Here is a 12,647-nt window from a genome sequence, read left to right on the forward strand (position 1 = left end):
GCTTGAAAATCGTCAGGCAAGTGTTAGAGAAATGGCAAGAGAGCTCTACATCTCTCAGTCCGTTCGAATGATTTGGAGGATATTTTGAGTATGAAACGCTTTCTTGCTCGACTCGTCCTGATAAAGCTGATTCTTTTTAAAGAGTACAATTGTGACCGAGTTTTTTTCTTGTTCACAAAAATAAATTACCGCTCCGTGGAACCCGTTTCAGTCGATCGTTGAAAAATCGTTGGTATAAGTGTATTATATCTGGTGGGAGTAATTTTGAAAGCGACAAAATAAATATTGATGAATAATAAAATATTTTGCGATTTATTCACAAATTCCGGGTTTTTTTTGTCACAATGTATGTTCGCATACCTGTTTGTAACTTATGTTCTGTAAATTTTTTTTTTTTTGTGTAGTCAGTATAAATAATTGAAGCAATTTATTTTTAGAAAATATTTACTGTTATACTAACAGTAGCGGGTATGCTAATTTGTATTGCGATAATAAAATTAAACACTGAAACCTTCGTATGAAAATGGTTTGTGATAAATATTAGCCAAAATTTGTAGTTGGTGAGGACTACTTTATCTGAAACCATAAATAGAAAAAATATTGCTTTATCTCCGCTCTTTACCATGTAATAAATTTTATAAAATGCATTGGACTTGTAACAGAATTGAGAAAACGGGTGGTGATAAATATTAGCCAAAATTTGTAGTTAGTTAGGTGTAGTTACCCTTTAAATGGCTTTATCTGAAACCATAAATAGGAAAAATATTGCTTTATCTTCGCTCTTTACCGTCCAATAAATATTATAAAATTCCTTGGACTTGCTACAAAATTGAGAAAACGGGTTTACGTCGATCCGAGCGTAAATTCGTGTGCTGCGCAAATGGGGACAATGCGCTCGATGCTCAAGAAATAGTTTGAACAGTTGGTCGCTTGGCGGCCTGTGTAAAAACGCTATCAAAAGCTGTGCATCGAACGAAATTTAGATACATTTTCCTTCGAGGGTCTTCAGTTACTCATAAATGTTGTGATTACTTACTAAGTATTTTTCTCGGTAACCGTATACTTATATTTCTTCGACCGGAGGTCTTGTTGTGAGATATATGTATGTGTTAAAGGGAATTTGCTTGCAATTCCTATATTTTCTGTATGTCAAATACAAAGCTCGATTTATTATGTGCACCTTAGGGCACACACATTCCCTCTAGTTAAAAGATTTTAATCAGACAAAGAGAGAGAGACATTGGGATAATTGTTCAGTTCTCCGGAGTTTATGCAAAGTAAAAGTTTTATATGTTTCGTCATAGATACCCAAATTTTCCTATATTTTCAATATACATATGTACATATATTTGTGTCTTTATGAGGAAAGAAGTGGGGAGACTATACAATTAAATCGAAATAATACATACATACATGCCTACAAACAAACGTGTATAACGAAAAACGAATCCTTGATGGTGTTCTGTGAATGGCACATTCGCTCTAAGGTATTCTTGACAAATGTTCATATTCCTAAGGTAATTTGAAAGAATCAACTTTAGTAATAAATTTCAAAATCATTTTGGAATCAGTTAACGGAAAGCATATTAAATTTGGACATTGTAAATTGCCTTGGATAATAACCCGTGCCAAATTTGTGAAGATACCTCATGAAATGAAAAATCTTTCAATAGAAGCACTTGATTCCGTTTGTTCAGTTTGTATGACAGCTAAACGCTATAGCGATCTGATCTGAACATTTCCTTCAGAGATGGCACCGTTGCCTTAGACCAGAGGTGGGCATATTAGCCCTCAGTGGCATTTTGCACCGTTCGGGCACGCGTGCACATTTTGAAGGCTAGATGAAGGGATCATCGCGGGTAAACATGAAAGGGAATTGAGAGCAACATATTTTACCACTCCTTGTTTACAAATGAGAGTGCGCGTATATCAGTGATCTGCAGGGAATACTTGGCTTATGAATACACTCTCATATTCATGAATCACCCCCAATATTCACTCACACTTGCTCTCACTAAAAATATTATCTTCTCACAATCACATGGCTTGCTTCTGTAATAATGAGTGTGAATATGTCTCACAATCACTTAGCGCTCACACTTGGCTTGGCTTGCTTCTCTGTATACAATTGTCTGAGCTATTCGTTGCATACTATTAGATGAGTTGAAAGGCTCATGAATACATTCACTAATAAGTGAATCATTGTTTATTCATGAATATATTCACGAATTCCGTGCCTATTCAAAATATATTTTATACCTACGCGGGTGGGTTTTAAAAGGAACGAAACGCGTGATTGTAATGACTACAAAACTGAAACTTCTTTATTTCTTATCCTTTTATTCAATTATTTTCTTAAGCTTTATCTTACATTTTAGAAAGTGGAGAGCTTAGGTAGATGAGTCCCTGAAGTTTATACCTACGCGGAGGGGTTTTAAAAGAAACGAAACCCGTGATTCTAGTGACTTCGTAAAAACTACAAAACTAAAACTTCTTTGTTTCTTATCTTTTTTTTTCAATTATTTCTTAAGCCTAAATGAAAAGCTTTATCTTACATTTTAGAAAGTGGAGAGCTTAGGTAGATGAGTCCCTGAAGTTTATACCTACGCGGAGGGGTTTTAAAAGGAACGAAACGCGCGATTGTAGTGACGTCAAAACTGAAACTTCTTTGTTTATTATCCTTTTATTGAATTATTTTCTTAAGCTTTATCTTACATTCTAGAAATTGGAGAGCATAGGTAGATGAGTCCCTGAAGTTTATACCTACGCGGAGGGGTTTTAAAAGGAACGAGTGAGTCTATTGACTTCGTAAAAACTACAAAACTGAAACTTCTTTGTTTCTTATCCTTTTATTCAATTATTTCTTAAGCCTAAATGCAAAGCTTTATCTTACATTTTAGAAAATGAAGAGCTTAGGTAGATGAGTCCCTGAAGTTTATACCTACGCGGAGGGGTTTTAAAAGGAACGGGTGAGTCTATTGACTTCGTAAAAACTACAAAACTGAAACTTCTTTGTTTCTTATCACAAATTCCATCTTCACCAATTACTTCAACATCAAATACGTCTTCACCTGCAAATGACCTGAACTTCTTTTTTTCCAAATATTTCAAACATGGGCGCGCAGGAACGTATCGAAGATGAGATAGATCGATATTTTACAGAAAGAATACAATTTGATAACGACTTTGACGCAATTCAATGGTGGAAGCAACATAAAGCTAACTTTCCAAGCATATCAAAACTTGCACTTAAAATATTAACTATACCTGCAAGTAGTGCGGCGTCTGAACGTGTATTTTCCTTGGCAGGCAATTTAATAACTGATAAAAGAAATCGACTTGCACCCAAAACCGTAGATAAAATAATATTCCTGAATTCAATATTTAAGACTAACTAATATGGCAATAAGACCTTAGAAACTTAAAAAACAAAAATATACAATGATATTGAGAAGTAATTTTGTGCAATACCTCAATCTTAATATATATTTAGAAGCTATACTTATAATATATACTTGTATCTTTGGAGTTGAATCTTATGTATGTACATAAATCTTGAAGTAAATTTCATGCTTATTATTTTTATTTTTTACCGAAATTAACTGAAGTTTGTTATTTAGTTTTTTGGTAATAATTCATGTAATTTTTATACCATTAAACTGACGTGATTTTTATTTTTAATTTTAATTTCATTGAAAGGAACTGAATTATCATTTTATAAAATAAAATGTAATATTATAAGTGATAACATAATAATGTAAGTATGTATGTATATGTGATTTTTTTTAATAATAGAGAAAATTAACACAAAATATGAAAATCCAGTTTTTTTATTTCATTATATCTAGTCATTATTAGAACCAGTTACAAAATCCTTGTTGTTATACAATAATATAATAGTAACTCTTACTAATTTCGTAATGGATTTTCTAGCCTTTGGTTCATAGCGTTACGGCTCAAAAGGCTTGCAAGTGGCTTGCGCACAACTGAGCTTCTTCGTATATTCACAAGTGTTTTGTATTCATGAATGTCAGAGAATCCTAAGCAAAGATTCATAAGTATTGTGAGCTCATAAGCAAACACTTGTGAATATACTTATGCTTCATACAAGCTAAGCAGCTCACAAGCCAAAACTCTCTCTCTCATAATTGTAAGTGAGCAGTATTCACACTTATACTCATTCCGTGAATAATTTGCTTGCTTCATACTCAATTTTTCGCAAGTGGCTCAATGTTGTGTTTAACTCATTCACTGCAGATCACTGGCGTATATATGGGTAGTTGCACTGTGGGTAACAATTATAAAATTGTCTAACACTTTTAAGTTTATAAATTTATAAAATGTAAGACAAATAATAAAGAGTATAATAAATATTTCGGAGGATGTTCTTTGGTTAAAGTTCCAGCTTCTTCCAAAATTAATTATTTAATAAAATCTCCTGTATACCGATCATATTCTTTGTGTTGTGCTTCATTATGCCTCTGAATATTGTATTTCTTCATCTGAACATGTTTTTTACATAGCAGACATTGTATGCTACCAGAGCTTCCTTTTAAATTTTGGACACTGTTTTCAATCGCTGATAACATTTCTACACATTTAAATTATAATAACTTCGGTTTATGAACCACTGTTTCTTCAAACACATATGCACAAATGAGCGCTCATCACACATCTATTACCGTTTGTATTCTATTTGTGTGCTTAGCCACTCTCAATTAATAATGCCATATGGTGCAAATATATTTTTACTTGATGATTTTTTATTTTTTTTGAAAATAGGTGTTCCCTCTCTAAGGCGCGTATTATAGAAAAAAACCTTAGTTCTTTGAATATTTTGGTAAAATAATCAAACCGAAAAATATCAATAATCATATATTTATATAAGCATTTTCATTAAATGGAACTGCAAATGTTTAAAGAAAATATATATTTTGGTCACAAGTATCATTTCTTTTTTATATGTGTAGATATATAAAACTGCGTTGCATATGTACGTATAAAAGCCCACAACTTGAGAAAAGATTTCCCAATTGTAACTGAAATTAATTTTTACAACTGGTGTTATCGCCATTAACAGTTTTATCACATATACATTGGTTCCGTGCGCCAACGCTGCGGAGAGTTGTTAAGCGGTGCGGTGTTGAGACGGGCGCGGCGAAAGGGAAAAGTTCGTAAATTTGATTTTCACAATATGGTATTGTGAAGTTTTAAAATTTCTTTTTGTTTTCTTATTAAATAAAATTGTTTTTAGATACATGTATAACTTATATAAATTTTTCCTAACAGTGATTAGAATTTCCCACCACACAAAAGGTGTTTTTTGTTCACAAAACTGTACAATTCCGATATGAAGTAAATATTAAAACAACTGACTTTTGATCTTTCAATACTTAATAAGGTGAGTTAAGCCTGTTAGTTCTCAATTAATGAATGTTTTGAATCATTTGTGATTGAAAATTAATTCGACTATGCATCGAATTGTAAAACGTTTCATGAAATATATGTATTTAAATTTTGCATTTTCTTTGATTTTCATTGGTTTACATTTTTTATTAGTGATCTTGAACGGCGGCAACAAATCCCTCCGTTCACATATATTTTTGGATAAATGTAATCTGGCCGTTCCAGTCATTCCAATTGCAACACGTCAAAACCTACCCAAACCAGTCAACTGTCAAAGTTTGGTAGGTGAGCGGTTCTCATATTTATAGTGACAGGAGAGTTGGTCATCTCTTTATCTCTGCATTCTGTCAGAGGAATAAGTTTACGAAACTGTTATTATCTGTGGATAATAAAATATAATAGTTATATGTACATGCGTTCCAAAGTAAACAGGTCTTTTTGAATCTAATGCCCCCTGGTGGCGCCATCTATATGTCGACTGGTGCGTTAGAACCTGCTATCTTTATCGATTTTTCAGTGAGAATTTCATGACATTTCATTGATTAGAAATGAAGTTATTGCGTTTTAAGTGTCAGTATGTTTGTGTTATCGATGCGAATATGAGTTTCGAACAAAGAGCCAACATAAAATTTTGTTTTAAATTGATACAACTTTTACCGAAAAATTTCAATTGTTGAAACAAGTTTATGACGATGATTACCCATCCCGTAGCAGAGTGCACGAGTAGTTTCAACAGTTTCAAAGTGGCCATGAGAACATAAATGACGATCAACAGGTGGGCCAATCAAAATCCGTGATCACCGGAAATTCCTTCGAAACTGTGCGTGAATTCATCAAAGATCAGCCGAAATCATAATTGAAATTCATGGAAATTGAACATCTCCCAAACATCGATTTATCTCATTTTGACTGAACATTTGGGCTTACGAAAGGTGTGTGCACGGTTTGTTCCGCTCAAATTGACTGACGACCAAAAATTGCTCTCATCGAGCGACGCTTGTGACCGATTACACTGTGGAACATTTTTGGGATTATTGTCTGGGGGGTGAGAAATTCCAAGTCAGGGTGATGGTACTAGGTCAGTATAGTAAAACCCTCAAAGGGCTTGGTGTTCGTATGTGTTAGTTTTTTTATGACCTTTTAAATTTTTTCTTATGTTATAGTGAACGAAAATTGGGTACCAAATATAGTGTGTAAAAGCTGCTACAACCGTCTAATGGATTGGAAAAATTGATAATAGTGGTTCGCGAGTTATGTTAAACTACGTTTTTGCCAAAATGTTACAACTAAGCGAAAAAACATCAAGATAAGGAAAAAATTTAAAAGGTCATAAAAAAAACTGACACATACGAAAGCCAAACCCTTTGAGGGTTTTATTATACTGACCTAGTACCATCACCCTGACTTGGAATTTCTCTTCCCCTGGACAATAATCCCAAAAATGTTCCACAGTGTTATTTGACCAAAAATCACATTTTAACCATTAACCACTCCCCGTATTCACTTGATATGGCACCATGCGACTTCTTCCTTTTCGGAAAAATGCATTTGCCCATGAAAGGAAAGCTTTATGCAGACGTAGAGGCCACTCAAAAGGCTTGCACCGGCATACTGGTGGCCACACCGACCAACGAGCTAAAAGACTCGTTCGACATGCTTTTGGACCAAGGAGACTATTTTAAATAAAATAAATTGATTTTGCCGAAAAAACCATTTGTTCTGTTTTTTTTTAAGTCCTGTTTATTTTAGAACGCACTTTGTAAACCTTAAACATTTATTAATATATTAATATGTATTTATTGTTAAGTCATATATATTTGACCTCTAAAAAACAAGTTCTTCATTTTAAAAATATACATCAATTAAAACTAATTTAAACGAATGAACATAAATGCGTAAACTTTACCGAATACACCTCTTTTTAGGTAATTTATGGTATAAGCTTTTAATTTTCATTTAAATATACAACAACAACCATTTTGCTAAATTTCCAATTATTTTCATTGTTAAATGAATAAATTAAGAAAATGCAATTAATACATGCATTGGCTTTTATTGGACAATTTGTGCAGATCGGGAGGATAAATTGATATAAATAAAGATAAATATACAGCTATCAAGTAAAGGCTCTCTAAAAAACGTGTTCGTTGTTTTTCTTTTTGTTGAGGTACATAAATGCGAATTAACATACAAGTAGCATGAAATGGACCATTCATTGATTTAAAATAGTATACATATATGTATTTACTTGTTAATATGTATGAATGTACGTAACAGCAAACAATAATTTTTTGAGATTCTGTTGACTATCTGAGCAGAGTGGCGTTTCAATTTCAAAATCTTTTCGGAATGTATGGTATTCTATCTTCAAAAAGAGTAGATGTGTTTCACCTTTTCGCGGATGTTGACTCAGAAAATTAATGATTGCTTTTGACTAACTAGCTTATGACTCTTAAGTGCTAATTTGGATCACACTTAGAAAATAAGCGGCTACCTTGGAATGTAACCGAGGAAAAAATCTGAATAATTTTGTGGCTTCGATATATGTACATGAAATTTATCAGGGGTTCAACTGTTGGACCAGGTTTTGAAAGTTCCATTTGCTTGTTTTAGAGAGTTGACAGTTGCGGACCAAAGTTCATCTAGCGTCAGTGTAATATCGCTCGTTTAGAATAGAAAAAACTAGGGTAGTTTTTTTAAAGGAAGGAAATTTTGAAATGTAGTCAAACTACAATTCATTGTTAGCTTGTAAAGCTCTCTATCGGAAAAAATAGTTTATTCACTAACTTGTTAAAAGTTATTAATTTTTCCGAAAGGGCTGACAGGCAAATCAGGGCACAACGGAATGCCGGCTGTTGGCCTCTTGACAGGTCAGGTTTCATGCAGAAAGTGAAGAGAGCTTGGTAAAAGAGAGACCTTCCGTGGCTGTGTCCAGCACTATCTAAACTCGTCGTAAGTATTTAGGAGTTTCGCACTTCAAAGAACTATCAAATATGACCCATACTTCACCTCAAACTAAACTGAACCTCCATCTGGCATTACTAATGACCAGTAGGCCTATATATGGCGTGACAGCCGGCCAGTATAACCTAACCTAACTTATTTAAAACCTTTTGTAGTATATGGACTACTTATGAAATATATGAAAGCATACATATAGTGTATTTTGCACCAGTTTGAATGAAATTAGTTTCAAAGTCAAAGTAGTAAAGTATTTTCTCCACAACTCCACTTCTCTTTTATTTTTGTTGTCTTAGCACCAAAACACCTGGGTAATTAAATAACGTTCAAACAAAGAGTACAAAGTTTTGTCATATGTACATATGTATATTCACATTCACAGACACTCATTATAGAATTATTTTCATATATGTACATATGTACATACATATTCTAATACATAAAATTTCCTTGCTTTTGCCGATTTTTACCAAATTTTATATGCGTATTCAGTAGGTCTGAGAATCGACTACTATCTATTTTCCAAATTGGACAATTCCAAAAATTAACTTTTTTCCACACAAATTTTTTTGTTTTGATTTTCAATATTTTGATTTGTAAATTATTTGAATCAATTCAATTTCGGTCATTTGCTTTTTTATTCCAGCTATTGAAAAGAAAAATTATTGAAAATTATTCAGTGAAAACTTTATGTGTGTTTCACACAAAGTGATCAATTGCAGATTGAAATTTGTTATGAAGCCACGAAGAGGCCGCCGTAATATCGGTCGGCGTTCAAGGCAAGGCAAGAAGTACTCCCAGGATCGCGGTCAATCAGCAAGCGATCGTCACGATGTCACAGCACGACTTTTCAGTTACGATGTTTCATGGACTTTATCTTAGACTAATGTAGTTTATGTGGTGGTGTTAGATGCTAGATGTACTCTGTTGAGTGGCAAAAGAGAAGTTTGCTTCTCGCACACACTCTTCTTTGGTTGGTGGATGATGATGGTGATGGAGTATTTTCTCAACTTGCGTCAGTGATCCGTTTGCGAGAAAATTGCTCTATTCGGAAATGCCTTGATATTAACTATACATAGAATGCATCGTCGAAGAAATGTTTACACAGAAAACAAGGCCAACCAGTAGATGGACATCCAGGTAACCAGTAGATGGACATCCTGGTAATCGCTGTATTCAAACGATGGACGATGCGATAGCTACTTCGCATGCCACTGAAGTTCGCACACTTTTCGCGATGATCATTTCAACATATCAGCCTTCAAATCTGCGTCAATTAAGGGATACGAACAAAAATTACATTGCCGAAGACATTTTACATCGTATTCGCTAAGAATTGAAAATGGGCAAAATCCGATCATCTTGACAATGAAGACGAAGCCGTGAATTATCCAGTGCAATTTCTAAATTCTTTGGAAAGGCTCGGTATGCCGCCGCATCGATTGCGTCTCAAAGTTGGATCTGTCATTATTATGTTTCGCAATCTTCTTGCGCCGAAACTGTGTGGAACCCAACTTGATGCTTGATTCTACGAATTCCTTTGAGTTCCAACGATTTGCCATTTCAGTTGAAACTTATACTGTTTCCGGGGAAAATTGCATTTGAAATGACAATCAACAGGACACAAGGATAGTCGCTAGAAGTGTGTGGCATAAATCTGGAAATGCCATGTTTTTCACACGGCCTGCTATACGTGGCGTGTTCATAAGTTCGAAACCTATCTTCCCTATACATTTACGCACCGGAACAGAAACCATGCGCTACATTGAAAAAAATCTAGAAAAATCGCAAATAACTGATTTAAACACAAAATATGGTACATTCAACTTTTTTTTTCATTTCAAAACACATAATTTCACGCAAGACAACGCCTGCGGGGTCAGCTAGTTTTTTATATTCTTGCAACATGTTACTACAGAGTATAATATTTTGATTTTTTTTTATTGAGAAGCAAAGAGCACATGTGGGTAAAAATTTTTGAAAAGTTGGCGTGGCATCGTCCTCTAATAATTTAATGTACATATCTCCTAAACTACTAAACCAAACCCAGCACAAATATTATACTTACTATATATGTATATCTCCTACCGACAGTGTGAAAATGAATGAAATCGGAATATAACCCCACTCACTCCCCATATAACAGTACTGTTCAAAACCACTAAAAGCGCAATAAATCAATAACTAAATACACCAGAGACAATAAATTGGACCACCGAGATGGTATGAGATGGCTTTAAAGGAACTGGTGTGAAACCATATACCTTATATAAAAATTTTCGAACTTCCTGGTGACTTTATACTGCATATATCGGCCAATATTTGAGTTATCTCAATGAAATTTACAGAACTTGTTTTACTTATAACAGTGCATCATTGGGCGAAAACCAGCCCCCATATAAATAACATCAGCATTTGCGAACATGCAGCTGATTTTACTCCATATGGTTGGTAGTTGTATGTGAGGTACCTTAATGAAACCCAGTGAACATTTTATATAATAGATAAAATCGGATCAATACTACCCCAACCCATATGCTCATAACATATAATGATTTTCGTTTTTCTAACAAATCTTATGCCAAATATTTCGGTCAGTGTATGAGATATATATAGTATATTTATTTATAAATTTATATATAAAATTGCTTAGATCCGATCATGTCGTTGATATTTTACATCTTAAGGTACTTCCCTGGCTTTGATTATTGCAAGTTGCAGGAGTATAAAATGTTCGGTTGAACTCGAGCAAAGCCCTTTCTTACTTGTTATTAGTATTATTATTAGATAAACACTATAACGAGTTTGCTCACACGGTGTTTTAATCAATTGTTGTATTGCTTAATTCTTTTGTGGTACTGTCTTTACTTAAACTAGAATAACATTGTCTATAAAAGATGACCGATTCTCAATGAATCACAAATAAAGCTCATTGAAAATTTATCTGTTTGCTTATCAATTTATTCATCTAACTAACATATCTAATGCGCTAACCTTCAATCTATAACATCTTCCTTCAAGTCAAAGATCGTACAAACTGTATCTATCTATGTTTCATAATCGAATGAGTTTTTGTAGGAAACTAGAGTGTTCGCCAAATGGTAGCTACTTAAGAAAGTTGGTGAGTACGGCCGGTTCTGATGATAAGATCTGAAGAAACTCCTATATAATTTACTAAAACTTCTTCTTACGACGACTTTTATTCCACAGAATCATGACGATGTAGTGAAAGCGAAAAACTGAAATACAGATGGAGGATGGAGTCATCTGTAGAAGTTCACGTAAGTGAGGAAAGTTATCTGATTGCCATTCACTTGGTAGTGGCCAGAAACGATTATTTTACTTATCCACAAGCAGCTCACGACTTCCGGTCCTAGACCAAGTATCCTCTGGGTAGAAAAAGAACATCCGTTTCAAGGCGAGCTAAAGTGGGAAGGCTAAACATCGTGCGACTTTAACGACAGGGTGGGCAAGGAAGTTACCTTTGGCGCAACAGTCGGTATATTCAGCCTCTACGAGGAAACCACCCAAATGAGTTGAGGCTGATGACATCGACAGAGCCCGAAATATGGTTATCTGTAGTACTAGATTCCATCATAAGAAAATACATCAAGCTACCTGGCTGTCTCCGGATCGAAAAGCCACCAACCAGAACGATCATAGATGGAAGACACGTCTCCAGTGTTCTAAACGTGCGTACGCTCCGAGGTCCTAACATCGACTCGGACCACTATCTTGTTGCAGCTAAGATCCGCATGCGCCTCTGTGCAGCAAAAAACGCACGTCAACAAACACAAGGAAGGATCGACGTCGAGAAGCTGCAATCACAACAGATAGCCGAATGATTTGCAGGCAGAAAAATAGAGAGGGCGAAATGCGTGAGTTTGAAGAGCTTGACAATCTGGCCGACAGGGGCCAGGGGCTACGAAAAGATGCGGCGACTAGCAGAAGTTTTCAAGACCGGAGCATACTATTGTAGAGCCCTCAGAGGTGATCTAGTGACTGATGCCCAGGGCATACTAAAATTATGGAGGGAACACTTCTCCAGTCTGCTGAATGGCAGTGAAAGTTTAACGCCAGGAGAAAGCGTTCCATTGCCCGACCATGAAGAAGTTCGAATATTACCCGCCTGATAAGGACCATGCTCCTTTGTAAAGTATGGTCGGACGAAAGCATGCCCAACGATTGGAATTTAAGTGTGCTCTGCCCAATACACAAAAAGGAAGACCCCACAATTTGCGCCAACTGCCGTGGGATAAGTTTCCTCAACACCGCGTATA

General features: G+C 34.9%; 1 protein-coding gene and 1 long non-coding RNA gene across 4 annotated transcripts in view; one reads left to right on the forward strand and one right to left on the reverse strand.

The window, feature by feature from the left end:
* LOC126754542 (protein singed wings 2) overlaps positions 1 to 12,647 on the reverse strand; it is a 50,036-nt gene that overhangs the window by 28,874 nt on the left and 8,515 nt on the right. The gene's annotated exons all lie outside the window — the stretch shown is intronic.
* LOC126754726 (uncharacterized) lies at positions 2,882 to 3,534 on the forward strand. Its single transcript, XR_007666408.1, has 2 exons — positions 2,882 to 2,969; positions 3,126 to 3,534. It is a non-coding gene; the product is annotated as an uncharacterized LOC126754726 (long non-coding RNA).

The sequence above is a fragment of the Bactrocera neohumeralis genome, chromosome 4, assembly GCF_024586455.1.
Source record: "Bactrocera neohumeralis isolate Rockhampton chromosome 4, APGP_CSIRO_Bneo_wtdbg2-racon-allhic-juicebox.fasta_v2, whole genome shotgun sequence".
Classification (NCBI taxonomy): domain Eukaryota; kingdom Metazoa; phylum Arthropoda; class Insecta; order Diptera; family Tephritidae; genus Bactrocera; species Bactrocera neohumeralis.